The sequence below is a fragment of the Bactrocera dorsalis genome, chromosome 4 (genome assembly GCF_023373825.1).
Source record: "Bactrocera dorsalis isolate Fly_Bdor chromosome 4, ASM2337382v1, whole genome shotgun sequence".
NCBI lineage: Eukaryota > Metazoa > Arthropoda > Insecta > Diptera > Tephritidae > Bactrocera > Bactrocera dorsalis.
The window spans coordinates 58,337,172-58,352,474 of NC_064306.1; the positions used below are offsets into that span (position 1 = coordinate 58,337,172).

Below are 15,303 nucleotides of genomic sequence, written 5' to 3' on the forward strand. Positions count from 1 at the left end.
GGACAGCTCTACACGACTCATGCGTGACCTGTCAAAAAAAAGGCTATGGAAAAAATTACCTCCACGTGAATCAACCTTTATATGCAGAAAAATTATTAGAGCAAGAGCACTAAGCCCTTTTTATTTTCGACCTAACATGTGTCTTTCTAATGTGACCTATTAAGTAAGATTATATTATTCTTTTCAAATAACGCCGTTATGTTTCATAAGCGTCGAAACTTTAAGTTTTTGAAACTTATTTTTCTATGCAAAATATGTATGTATATATTTGATATTTTTTGTAAATTTGAAAGAAGTAGTTTTCTATTAAATTTTTCGTCCAGAACAAATGTGCCGAATAATATTTCACGCGAAGTCATCAACAACCTAAACGGTAACATGGTTTCCGCCTTCGAGATTCAAGCGCTTAAATACTCACCAATACATATACAAACTCGTACATCGCTCTGCAACAACAAAGGCATAAAGCACACTTGCGCCAGCGGCTCAATGCGGAAATGTGTACAAGATGTATGTATGTTTGATTGTTTTGCCGTAAAACGTTTCTCTTGTAAATTTATGATTTTCAATAAAATGCCAATAATATTTTTTTACGCTAATGCGACAATGCAAAGCAAATGTCAGAGACATAAATAAACGATGTCATGCGAAATGCAAATACAACAGAGGCAAGAACAATTTGAAAATGCCAAAAGGCGACAGCAGTCATTTGCGAATGAACATGGACAGCTCAAGTAATGATAAGCAAAGCAAGTAAAAAACCAAAAAAAAAAATTACAAAAAAATTACAAAAAAAAGTTGAAAAAATGTGGAGCAGAGATAAAAAAAAATCTGCAGCGAAGATAAATAAAATAATATAAACAGAACATTTGGCAACACATGTCGCTGATTGTCAGAGAATTTAGAAAAGGGTACAAGAGCCGGCTTTTACCTCAGCTGAAAGCCAATAAATTAGGCATAATATGAGACTGCTGAATGGCAAGTAGACGCTGTTGTTGTAATAAAAAAGCGCTCCTTGTATAAAGTGACTGAGGGCAATTGCTATAAATTGTCAAATTATGTTTTTCTAACGCGAATTTCTGCCTTACAAGAATTTTTTGTGTATGCACTGGCTGTTGTTGTTGCTGCTTTTTCACTTGCGCCTCTAAGCCTGTTTTGCTGTTTTTTTCTTTACTCCGCTTCTTCGTTTGCTTTATCACTTGATGATACCGACTGCCGAGTATTAGCAGCGCATCACGTAGCCCGTAAGCGGGGCGCGTGTTGTTGCTTGTGGACCGTGATTTATGTGGCAAAGCGGCCGTAGCGGCGCAAGCTTACTAGCACTATATAAGTACATATGTATGTATGTAGGTATATAGCTGTCTCGCTGTATGTGCATACCAATATCAGGCAGCGCGCTACTAAAAATTTGCGAAAAAATAACGTTAAGCGGCAAAGGGCACACAAACGATTTGACACTACTTTTTTAGCCCGCTTTTTTTCACAAAATCCCTCTAGCGGCGCCACATACATAGATGCGCTTACAGCTTGCTCTACTTTTACCTTTTCGCCAACAACACAGCTTTGAGAATTTTTTTTTTTCAAGTTTTTGTTTTTGTTTTCGTCGATTTATGTGTCTATGAGAAATTATTCGGCGGTAGTATGATTTATAGGCGTCATACAAGGGGCTGTGTTTAATCGGATGCCACGTACGACCACTGATTTTCGCGGTGTGTATGTGTGTGTGTAAGTGGCGTTGCTTGGTCCGCACATAAAGTTTTGAATTTTGTTGTTTCAATGCAATTCCAGTTGAGTGCCTCCAATAGATAAGCGGTAGGCTGGCAATTTTTTCCTCAACAAATGTGTCAACGCAATGTCAGTGGTGCATCAATGCACACACACACACATACGCCAAAGTTTTATGGCTAAAAATTGCTTTTTAGGTCACCGGTACCTTTACTGCGGGTCGTAGGAGTTGACTTTTGGTTGCAATTTTTGCCACTTTTTGGGTTTAATGTTGTTCAAGGTATTGAATATAGCGTGTGGTGTTGCTAAAACTCTAAAAAAGCTTTCCGTTGGTGGTCATAAAAGTTTTTACAAAGCTTTTTGAGAGAAAAACTTTGTTTTAGTGCTTCTTAGGGTACTTAAATTATCGTTAAGGGTTTCGAAAGTTTTAAGAAAGCTTTTTAAAGGTTTTGGCTTTTTAATGAACTTTTCAAAGAAATAAAGTATTTAAAGTTAAAATTTTGCCAAATATGGTTACGTGTTACAATAAAATATTGAAATCTTCTTAAATGAGAATTTTAAAATACTATAATTTTCCACATGAATGTAAATATTATATTCATATTCGATTATATCGAAAAAATGAAATATTTAACTCTTTTTTGTAATTTGTAGAGAAAAACTTTTATTTCGAAATGCATTTTCGACTATGATGGCAAACCTTTAAAGATTTAAATTCAATTAAAGTAATAATTAATTCAATAAAAATGATAATGTACATAAAAAAGGACTGCCACAATTAAACAAAGAATAAAATATGAATGTTTGTGATAATTTTTTAAAGAGTTGCCAACTGTTTATAATTTTTTTTCAATAAAAGTGGTAACAACAGACAAAATGGACTCCAAACATAAAAAATGTACGAAAGTTCAAATTTATTTTTTAAAAAGTTGCCACTTGATTAATATTTTTTTTCATTAAATTTATAAAATATAATTTTTAAGAGTTAACAACAACAAACAGTATAGACTTCACACCCAAACAATTTATGAAAGTTCAAAATGATTTTTTTTTTGAAAGGTTGCCACTTCGTTAATATTTTTTTTCATTAAATACAAGAAATAAATTAATATTATAATAAGTAACACAGGCGACATGTTTAAGAACTTTAAGAAAACTTCAATTTGAACTTTTTTGGAAAAGGTAGCCACTTGGTTATTTTTATTTGATTTAATTAAAAACATAATAGAAATGAAATTTTATGTTTTAATATAGGGTGCAAACAAAAAATAATTTTTTTTAAGGTTGTGATCGATTTTTTAAGAGTTGCCACCTGTTTCAAAAGTTTCTTCCAATAAAAGTGATAACGTAAGTTATTATAGATTATAAACTTAAAACATTTGTGAAAGTTCAAATTGATTTTTTTAAGAGGTTGCCACTTGGTTAATATTTTCTTCATTAAATACATATATAAAAGAAATTGATATTATAATAACTAAAAGAAGCATAACGTTTGAGAGCTTTAAAAAACAAAAAAAATTACAAATTTTTTTTAAGTGGTTGCCACTTGGTTTTTTTTTTTTTAAATAAAACGATAAAAAACGAAAAAAAATAAATATTAAATTTCAATATTATAATATCAGTTTTAGATTATACTGCTTTAAGAACTTAAATTTGAAAATTTTTTGAAAAAGGTTGCCACATGGTTATTTTTTTTGTTAATTAAAAAGGTAATAGAAATAATACTTTATATTACAGTATCAATTTCAAAATATACTATTTTAAGAAAGTTTTATTTTGAAGCTATTGCTGTTAGGGGTTGCCAACTAATTAAAAAATTAAATACAGAATATACAAATTAATAAATGATTGAGACACGAAGATAAGTATATCTGAAGTCTTGACTAATAATAATTAATATTAAAATATGCTTTTAATAAACTTTATACCATATATTTAAAAAGCTTTCAATTCAAAATATTTTCTCATAGGGTTGCCACATGTTTAAACCTTTTATTGAATTTTGCTAATGAAGTATGAATAGCTTGATGTGATATCGGGAGTAAACGAAACAAATTTAAACATTTTATAACGATGATATTTCTGAAAACAGGTGGCAACTTTGTGAAAAAATTATTTAATTAGAATAATCATTAAAATAAAGAAAACTGCATTCAGACTACTAATATTATTATTTTTGCTTTTCAACATTAATTTTATACCAAGTACAACCATAATCAGCTGATATTTTTTTATTTACTTGGCCAGTTCGAATTTAATCAGCTGTTTCGAAGTGCCAATTCTTTTTGCAAAAATTATAGCAGCTGTTTTCACTATAATTTGTTTTAAACAACTAACGGTGAATATACTTCCTTTCAGCCACCAAAAATGTGTCTTAACTATACTCTAAGCTGTGTTTACTCAAGTGCTTTTTTCTGGTATAAGGTTTGATCGAAATCGCACGTGCTCCTTAATAAATTATAAGACAAATTATTTCCATAGAAATAAATACAAATAACGGAAGCACTCCAAATGCATTGGCATTGTATTGGGTAAATAACAAATATTGACTCCACCTGACACGCGCCACATTAATCTTCCTCTCATGCTTGTAAGATTTCGGTTTTATTGTCACTTTTGAAAACGGGAGACTAGCATTTTAGCATTGTAATTTTCCTATTTTGGGAATTTTTTAAAAATAGGGAGGTAACTCAGCCAACTGTTGGAATTGAGTTCTTTCGTTTACAATTAATATTTGTTTGTGTCGAAAAAATTTAACTTTGTTATGTTAAAAAGTTGGTTTAAAAGAAAATGTTTCAGAGGTCTCACTATTCGTTTTTTCCAAAATAGTTCCCTTCAAGGGTGATACACTGATTATAGTGACCCTCCTACTTTTCGATGCCATTTTTGTAGTGCGGTTTATTATTTGCTTCGAAATAGGCTTCAGGTTTGGCGATCACCTCTTCAATAAACAAAAATTGCTTTCCAGCTAGCATTCGTTTGAGGAGGTTAGTTCTGCAGAATACGATGAATTCGAATACGAAAGTAATTCGAAGTCCAAAACGCCCTTCAAACGACCCAATTACGCTATGGTCCTTTCTTTTTTAAAGGCAGTTAATAAAAATTATTCCATGCGCCGCCTCAAATACAGATGCCATAACCTTGCCAGCCAAATTTTGAGTTTTTCCACGCTTTGGAGCGTTTCGAGGTGTGCAGGCTACTCGGATGAGTGTCGATTGGACTTCAGAGCCACGTTTTATCCATTGACATATATCGATGCAAAAACTCGAGTTTATTGCTTGAACAACTCCAAATACTGCTTCAAATCTTTAACTCGTCGTTGTTTGTCGTCAAAAGCGAGCTCGCACGGCATCCACTTTGCACAGAGCTTTCTCATACCCAAAAATTCGTATGAGTTCACTTGATATCTTTGCTATTTCCAGCAACTTTACTCATCCAAAATTATTTTGTGGACTTTTTTGATGTTTTCGTCGGTAACAATTTCTTTTTGGCGTGTACGGCGTTCGCCGTTTCCGATGCTCATTTCACCACGTCTAAACTTATAACACCAATCCTTGATGGTTGATTTTCCAGGGCAGTGTCCGGAAACTCTTCTTCAAGCCAAGTTCTTGCTTCAACTGTATTTTTTCTTCTTCAAAAACAAATATTTTTTCAACTCTCAAAATTTCTTTTAATCCATAAACTTACTAAAAAGCATAAGGATTTAATTCTAGTAGCGCCATTTATGTGTAACGTGAGGTACCTTACCCTTGACCTGTTTGGATTTTGCAAAGTTTATAGAAAAACTCACGACCAGAATATCGAAGACGACCTGAATGGGGTCATCCGACACCTTACCCAACAATGGAGCCAATCCACTTTATAGATCTTTCAGCAAGATCTTGGTTCGCGTACTCACAAAATCCAAATTATCTAAGAATTAAAACCTACTGACTATCAAATGTGTCGCATGTTCTTTGAGTAATCTCACGACGAGATGGCCGCGTCCATGTCCATATATCTTCAAAACAGAAGCCGACTATAATATTATAGTCAAAGGAGAACGCTATAGACAACACGGGTCCTTATCCCATGCAGCCAATAAAACAATAAATTTATTGAAAAAAATGTTTGCTAATACCACTGAACTAATTTTTGTGACATATTGAGAGAGAGTATTCGGCTGACATGAACTAGAATGAATCTTTGAAAATTTGCAATTTTTGTTGTTTGGGAGTTAGAAAAGATACCGTCCAGAATTTATAACAAATGATTCTGCACTTCGTTTCATAACAAATAATAAGAGCAGATTGACCGATATCTGGTATAAAGTATTGACTCACATGCAACATGCACAGGTCTGGAGTAGGGATGTCTTTGCGGTGAATCTTTGTGGTTCTGAAGCTTTTCGTTCGAGATTTTACAGATAAAGTTTGTTTGAGAGCACTTCCAGGCGTTTTTACCTTATATGACGGGTGGGCGCGGTTATTATGTGATTTCAGGCATTTTTCCACAATGGAGTAAGCAACCTCTCAATAAACAACATTTTATTTACTCTTTTATGAGTTTAAGGTATGGGAAGTCAGCTACAAATGTTTCTAAAAAGGGTTTTACAACACAACGCAGCAACTGACACTACTTAAGTGGGGCCAGTGGCAACATAATTCTATTACAACACACTTTCACATTATTTGCGTATTTCAGCAAATGTTTCACATGCTTTATGCATACATTCAAGTTTGCACTACGCATGTACATATGTGTTGGTGTGTTTGTTAAGCTTACATGTGAATAGCAACGGCGACTGCAATGACATGCACAACTCCTACTTATGATTTATTGTTTCCACCATTTTATTGTAACCAAAATACGAACCTAAATTGAGTTGTCAATCAAATGACATGACTGCCAATGACAGCAAGAAGGCTAACTGTAGGGAGATGGAGCGGCGATGACGCCGTTGAGTAGCTCATCTCAACTCGTAGCGGCAAAGAGAGAATGAGGAGTGGTAGCGAAAGTGTGGCAGGTCTGGAGCAAAAGCTGAGCTAAGTTGGCGACTTGCATAAATTTATGGTGAATGAGTGAGTGATATACACACACACACACTGTATTTAAGTAGATACAGTTATGAGTTCGTAATTTCACTCAGTATATGTGTGTGTGCGTGCGTGTGTGTGTCTATTTCCGCTTGTTGGCTGCTGCTGAAATGTAACCACAAATAGCCATACATCACACACTGGTCAAGCGATAATCCTCCGGGGCGAGCGTGTGTATAATTATCAATGTTTGTTATAATGTGCAGCTTTACGCTGTTATGGCATGTGCGGTGTGTGATTGTTTGGGCGTGTTAATGTCCGCTCTGCCTTACCGAATGACGGCTCACTTTACTATACGAAATGACAACACGAAATGCATTTCATGTCATTTCAGCTATCGCTCAGTTATTACGATTTGCTGCCGCACACAAATGTGATGTTTATTTCAGTGGCTGCACGTCTGTGTGTGAGCGTGTGTGCTTGGGTGATCGTGTGTGTGCGGGGATTTTGATGGATGTTATTTATACACTTTTCTATATTTACCATTGCTTAAGTGTGCTTGCTCACGTACTCATGTAATGAAATCGTTTGCATGTATATGTGTCATATAATGGATCGAGTGTAAATAATAGCCTACTAAGAGGAAGAAAAGCTTTAAGAATATCAAAAATTATTAAACTTTTCTGGTGACCAGAAACCATAGGTTCTTAAGTGATGAAGGACTAGAACCTGGGAGTCAAAATTCGGGACGATGTAACAGCGTCCCAGTTGTTCTTCCTTTTCGCTGTTTGGCGCCAATTGGAGATTCCAAGTGTAGACAGGGCTTTCTCCACTTGGTCTTTTCAACGGAATGGAGGTTATATTGGTTCGTCTGGTTTGCAGCTTGTTAAAATTGTATACTGAGCTCTCTCCTGATCAATCCTCTCTGCCTTGGAATCATTTAAGAAAGCCTTTGCCAATTCGTCTGTTTTTTTTGTTGTCCAAAATGTTCCTATGGCCGGGAACCCAGATAATGTCTGGGTGGAGCTTGTCCTTTAGTGAGCTCAATGCTTTCTTGTAGTTAAAGACTATGCTGGAATTGTTCATGGGCTACGGCAAGACCAGGAGAGCCCTCTTTCTATCAGTGTACGTTGCTGCTTTATGTATCCTCTCATAATTATTCTTGCCCAGATCTTCGGAATATACTCCTGTGACTACTTCGCAGTCCATTTTAGACCCGTCGGTATAGACTGATATGGTATCTTCCTCCCCTATTATGCCCCTTCTCCATTTTCGTCTAGAGGGTATCCTCACCTGGAAGTAGCTTTTGAAATCCAGCATTGCGAGAATGTAGTCTGATTTATTAACGGCTGGATAAGTGTTGCTTCCACAATTTTGGTATGCTCTGGGCATCAGTCACTAGATCACCTCTGTGGGTTCTACAAGAGTAAGCTCCGGTCTTGAAACCTTTTGTTAGTCGCCGTATCTTTTCATAGAATTTTCGAGCATTACCCCTGTCGTTCAAATTGTCAAGCTCTTCATACTCACGCAATTCGGATTTTCTCGTTGTTTGTCTGCAAATGCGTCTCGCTTCCTTTTACCAGTCTCAGTATCTATCCCATCCCGCAAGTGTCGTGGTCGATTGCAACGTTGCGGGGTAGGCAGTATGTTTTCTCTTTACTGCGACACGGTACTCCTCATCATACCAGCTGCTCCTTGTCTTTTCCAAAAACCATTGGTTTCGTTTGCACTAGTCGTAAGGAGCTTGAAATGCTGTTCCACAGTACCTTTATACCGAGTGTCTGTCGAGTACTCCCAAAGAGCAAGAGTGCAAGTCGGGTAGAAAATCGTTCGGCTGTCTGCTATGATTGCAGCTTTTCGACGTCGAACCTTCCTTCTTTTTGTTGACGAGCATTTTTTGCTGCATGAAGTGGGATGCATATTTTGGCTGCAGAAAACTAGTAATGCGAGCAACGTTAGGACCTCGGAGCGTACGCACGTCTAAAGCACTGGAGACGTGTATTTTGTCTATCACAACCTAATGGAACTGGTTTTTGTCTTCTCGATCCTCGGCGAAGTCGATCAGTCTCATCCCATTTGGGATGTTTCATCATGGAGGCTGAATTTATTGACGTTGTTCCAAAGATACCTTCTTTGCCTATCCTGGCGTTAAAGTCCCCAAGAAGTTTTTTGACATAGCGGCGGGAGCAGCTCTCACAAAGCGATTTGTGGCTAGACGTTCATCTACCGGAATGAATGCCAGTACTCGTCGACGAAGTAACATCGAATTTGGGCTCCTTTATATGACCGCTGTATTAAAACCTCAGTCCTCAGTCCTTATCTCGTCGATCGTATTTTTTGAACGCCGGTGATGTCAACCTTTACTCTAACGAGAACATCAATCAGCTGGACTTTTTACATGGCGGGTCCCAAACCCAGCGCATAACCCTGATAAGGGATGGTTCGCCTTCACATTTTAGTTCGTTTTCAAATGGATATTTTGAGACTACCCAGAAAATACTTGGTCTCAAACCGGAAGTCGTTGAGCCATATGAAAAGGAATCGTTTCTGGCCACCTTTCAACTTCTTTAATTTATACAGTGCATGTACGTTTTTTGCTGTATTAGGCTGTTTCTATCTGTTTTGCTAATATACTATATACGAGTATATGTAAGTGTGTGTGTCCAAATCTGCTATCATATCCCTCATTTAAGTAAGAGTATTAATCAAATTATTATATTTCTATCTTACGGAAAGAATGATTTAACACAACTCTTTCAAAGTGTCTAGACATCTTGACAGCTGGCAGAAATATTAATATTTTCTTTTAGATTAGACATATTACGGCATCTATTAATGTGTACTATATATTCGTAAGTTTGTAAGTATGTCAAGACCATATGGTGCTTGTCAGTCATTTTTAGGTACAAAAATCATTAAATATTAAGTTTGTTAAATATTCTATTTCTTAAAGATTTATTAATTAAAGTATTAGCGTTACAATTAATGAATATTATAAAAAATTTTTTGCTAATATAGTACTTTTCTTCTTATAAATATTTTTCATGCGTTGCTCTTTTCTTTCTTTTTACACATCATTCGCATCTTCTTTGTTTATGCGAAAGTTTTTCCTCGACTAAATATTTCTTTTATTCATATGCTTCGGTTGGCGCAGAAAGCATAAACTTTAGATATGATCTGCAATTATGTGCGATGCTTCTTCATTTTCGCGTCATTCTGCGTGACTTCATCGCTTCTGTAGCCACTACTTGCTGCGTTGTGGCTTATTTTGTTGCTCTGCCTCTTTGTTGGCTTGATTCGTAGCTAGTTGACAATGGGCATCTCCATCTTCACTACATAACTATTTCTTTCTAATAGCCTGTGCTACAGCTGTATAATGTGCTTTAGGATACTGCTTCTCTTAATAAATATATTAGCTTGTTGTACACTATGGTTCGAGTTAATAAAGTTATAAGCCGGGCGTTGCGTAAACGTAATTACTTCACTTACTGCATTTGGTCACTAGATTAAGGCTGGAAGAAAATATATCTAATATCCCAATTTGTTAGTTTTTGTATAATAGTTTTATTATATTTTATTAGAAAATTATATTATGTGTTCTTTAACTTATCTTTTTCAATAAAACTAACAAAATTTTCCACACATAAAAAATTATATAACAATGACCTAATTAGAGATATAACATTTCTTAGAGGAAAAGCTGATAAAACTAGCTGTTAAGTTAAGCTCACGAATTCGGCATTTACGGCAAGTATACTTTGGTGCCGAAAACTAGGCTACTATAGCATATAACTACCATTCAAACTGACCGATAAAAATCAAGATGAAGACCATCATAAAGTTTGCGTTTCTTCATTAAATAACCTTAAGAAGTATGTATCTGTCCTCGTTTTTGGTACCTACACACGCGCTCCACATAGGAATGAGATGGCATTCTAGCTTTGTACCAATGGACCTCGCGTTCGCTTAGAAAGTGCTGACCGCCGACCCGCTCTAGCGTGTTTGCAAAATCTCTTTGTCTTACAGTAGAGCGCAGGAGATCTACTGAAATAATTGCGCTTAGCAAAGCACATTTTGCCACATTCGTAGGGGCTCATGCTGAACGTTGTCCAATAAGCGATAATCAAGGTATTTAGGTTTGGTTAGGTTAATCTGGCCAATAAGCCATGCATAGACCAATTTGGTTCTTAACGATATCGTACCAGATGTAGTTCACTAGCTAAGTCATCGTTTGGGAAGCCTGCGCTTAACTCGATTTTTAACAGTCTGTGCGGTCATAGAGCGGTCGATATATCCTCCAGTGTATCATACTGTGGCGACCCCAGATGCTTACAACGTAGTCTTGCCACTGTGGGTCTAGTGTACAAGAAATACTCCATTGTTTCTCTGGTGACCTGTTCTAGGCATTTTAAGCAGTCTTCTCGAGCTGTCAGCCCCCTCTTGCGGGCGTGCGTCGCCACCAGACAGTGACCAGTTAGTATTTCCATCATGTTCCTACAGTATCGTATATTCTATCAATGATGATTCATGAAGTAAGGTTCAAATAAATTATTGGGGGGCATTTTGTCAAAATTGTATGAAGGAGAGTGAGGTGGAACCATCCAAGTACTTTCTGTTCCATAGTTCAGCATTTTCAAGACTGAAATTGAAACTTCTCTGCAGTTTTATCTTCGGCAAACCAGAACACAGATCATCAGCTTACAACATCGTTCAGTTCCCTGCTAAGATCGATCTCACAATCCAACCTAATAATATCACTTGACGGTTGTTTGTATGTATCAGCCAGAGTGCAGCCGAAGTTAACTGAATCTATTTTTGTTTCTATATTGCAGGAGTAAGGTTTATTTATATTTTTATGTCACACATACGGTATATTATTATAGTTCTTCTTTTTCTTTCTTGGGGTAGATACCGCTTACGCGGTTTTAGTCGAGTTTACAACAAAGCAGAAGCTGTTGTTTCCTTTTCATTGGGAGCGTCTTTTAAGTGGCGGGTCTCAAACCTGGGGAGGGATGGTTCGCATTCTCACTTTACTTTTAAACGAATGTTCTTTGGCTAACCAGAGGACACTTGGTCTAAATCCGGAAAACGGGAGCTAGTTGAGCCATATGCAACATAACCATTTTTGGCCAACTCCCAAGTGAATGGCGCTTAGAGAACTTTACTCACTTACGTGAACTTCTACACATGACTTCATCCTGCATTATTTTAGTTCACTTAAGCAAAATATTAATTTAAATCACTTGCTCTCCCTTTTATGGTTTCATTTTAGTTTCGCTTTCTAAAAGCAACCAGAGAAAAAAAATATTAGAAATCATCCAATTTATATATCCTTCAGCCCTTGTTGTCTTTGTTCGCTCTCCTTTGATCCCGCTTATAATAAACTACTTGCCACTGCTATGCTAATTTATTTTAATTTTCTTCTTTTTTTGTCATGACTTGCTTGTTGAATTGCTTTAGATTTTTATGCATTAAGCTGTTCTTGTTGTTGTGTTTTATTTTTTAAATTATCTCATTTAATTTATTATTCCGTTTTTTCTCAGCTTTCAGCAGCATCAAGACATCAAGCGCATCTAATAACAAAAATGGCCCGTGATTATGACATGACATAAAACTACAAAGTGCTCGGCGAGCTTTGGCTGAATTTAAATGTCTTGCCACTACAACAACAACTGCTAATAAGGTATGTATGACTATGTTCACTTGTCGGCTTCTGGTTAGTGAATTTGTGGTTGTGTTGATTTGGTTGTGGTCGCTTGTTTTGAGTGGTGAGCAGAGAAACTTTTAGTGACATATTAAGGATGTTGTTGTTGCTGGCTTTTGCCACATAGCGGATATTGTTTTGTGTGAGCAGCAATTAATAGTGCTTTTTTTTAATGTGAAATGTGGAAGAACTAATTCGTTTTGATATATTTTTTTTTCAAGATCTCTTTGGAGTTAGAGGTCGTACATACTCTTCTTCTTCTTTATTGGCATATACACCGCTTAGGAGGGTGGAGTCATGTGTAGAAGTTCACACAAGTGAGGAATGATTGGAGTTTCTCAGTGTAGCCAGGTTCTTCTCCCCCAGGTTCTTCCAACGAAGTGAATGTCTTTTTCTTACTCTGCTTCCCCAGCTGCGTACCGTACTGCGGCGAAGAGTTTCCGAGCCGTAGTGCTTTCGTCCATTCGGTCGACATGACCTAGCTTGTATCACCGCTGCCTCTTTTAGGTCCTTTTCATTGGGGGTGTTTTTTACATGGCGGGTCCCAAGTCCAGTGCAACACCATGGGGAGGGATCGTTCGCCTTCTCACTTTAGCTCGCCTTTAAAAGGATTTTCTTTGGCTACCCAGAGGATACTTGGTCTGAGATCGGAAGTCGTGAGCTGCTTGAACCATATGTAAAGTAATCGTTTCTGGTCAGCCCCTGGGATTGGCGCTCAGAGAACTTTCCTTACTTGCGTGAACTTCTACGCATGACTCCATACTCTCGTAAATTTTCAGATTTCCAAAATAGAGATAAGGTATTGAATGTTGGAAAATGTAGATTGGTGGAAATGAGGTGAAGATTACCATTATTTAGGTTGTACGAATATAATATTTTAGAAGAGCGGGTATATTTCTATTCGAAAGATTAGCCTAATGAACGTTTTCCCGATCAATATTCATTTTCTATTCCTGAGCCTTGAGTTGTGGCTCAAAAAAGATTTACAATAGATACCTTAGTTTAGTTAGAAAGGTATTTAAGATGAGAGAACACAAGAGAAAGAAAGAGAGAGAGAGACATTACTCCATCATACTTTTCCAAAAACAAACATTTTCTTTGTTTACCAGTACACAGTTTCCTTGTCCGCCACATAACTGTAAATGCCACGCATTCTGTACATGCATCCAAAGTCCACCATGACTTGACACCCGCTCTGACCAACTGGCCCTTGGCCGTTGGTCGTTGGTTGTTGGTCGTTGATGAATGTTTATGAAATTCATAAAATGTAAAATAGCATATTATCATTTGCCTGTGCATGATAAGGGCAAATTGCAAAATCGTCTCAAATGGCTGCCATTTACGCAACGCCGCAGAGCCAGTGTGTGCCTCTAGGTGTATGTGTGTGTGCTGGGTGCGCGTGCAAAGCATGAAGACTTGAAAGGCGTCCACAGTACCACAGTACAAGGCATTCAAAAGAAATGCCAGCAGACGCAGTAAAAGCCAGCGAAACAAAGGACGTTGTGTTCGGGTCAGTGGCAATAGTTGTTTTAAGCGCTCGTCCTTTGTTCATTAAAGACGACATAACATTGGGTGCGAGTCAGCTTTGCTGTAGGAAGTGTATACATGCACTGATAGCTAACAAACGGAACGAAGAAAATCTGAGAAAACAGCAGATAAGGTGACAAGCAAAATTTTGTTTTATACGGCGATCAACAACATCACACTGAGTTTAGTGTAGCTCTGCACAGAGACTCAAACTGGATAAGCAAATATATAGAGATAGCGTGGGTTCAGGTGTCAACAGTGTGTCGGTGTTGTCGGAAAACTGACAATTCAATTGGAAGACCAATACATTTCGAACAATAATTATCTACGGTTCAGAAAGCCTGAAAATATGAACTAAGCTTTACGGAATCTCTCAGTTGGTGCTTAAAACATAGTGTATACCACTACAAAAACAACACCAAAAATGTAGTAATAATTGTAAGACCATTTTTTATAACCTGAGTAGGATATTTTAAGTAAGCCGCGAAGTTTGGACTCGATTTCATTGCTTCAAACCTAGATCACTGCACCGCAGTATCTCTCCTGACGGTTCCTTCTCGAATCACGCGCTTGCGACAGATTTGTAGATGAGGCGAGGCCATTGGAGTAGGGGTGCAGTGAGCTTCTTCAATGGAAGATCAAAGTTGAGGAGGAGTGTAGGTGGTGAAGTCTTCTGTCGGAAGCTCTCCATCAACTCTAGTTTCAGATTACCAGACCACTGTAGCTTATTTTAATCGGAGATGTCTGCCATCAAGGCAGCAGTAGATGTGCTGCTTCCGGGAGCAGTCTCCTTCAGAGAGGTGTACACTCACCTTGGCTAAACTGGCTCTGGGCTCACTGACTCTGTATTCAAAAGTAGTCAAGGAGAGTATTACGTCGTTGGCAATAGATTTAAGCTTCTACCGTATTATACTAGTATGGGTATTAGGTTATAGCGGAAGCCCTAGAAACTGCAAAGTGGATCTACTAGCTAGGAAGGGCGTCCTTTCCTCAGTTTCCGGTGGAGTCGGTTCTCCGATGTCTGCTTGCATTCTGCCGTTGGACCATAGGACCTCCAATGAGCTCAGCAAGCGCTGGTCAACAATCAGAAACTGTGCGACTGCGCAATCCTTTTGGCCCTGAGTAAACTGTAAGAACTCATCAGAACTACTGGCTCGTAGTAAAGTCAATCTCGCCACAATGTAGGTGTTCTGACTGGGCACTGTCTAATAGGTTTACACACGGTGGTTCAGTATTCTGTCGGACGCTCTTTCCGCCGTATGGATGAAGGCGGCGTGTCACTTCCTCCTCTTTTAATGAGATTGAAATATCTTGGTAGACACGCCTTAGGCG

At 37.4% G+C, this 15,303-nt stretch overlaps 1 protein-coding gene across 1 annotated transcript in view; it reads left to right on the plus strand.

Moving 5' to 3' along the window:
* LOC109579497 (SCAN domain-containing protein 3) overlaps positions 1-12,420 on the plus strand; it is a 107,031-nt gene extending 94,611 nt beyond the window's left edge. The window contains exon 4 of the mRNA XM_019990046.3: positions 12,284-12,420. The gene's annotated coding sequence lies outside the window, so the exon portion shown is untranslated. The remainder of the gene's footprint in view (positions 1-12,283) is intronic.
* The last annotated feature ends 2,883 nt before the right edge of the window (positions 12,421-15,303 follow it).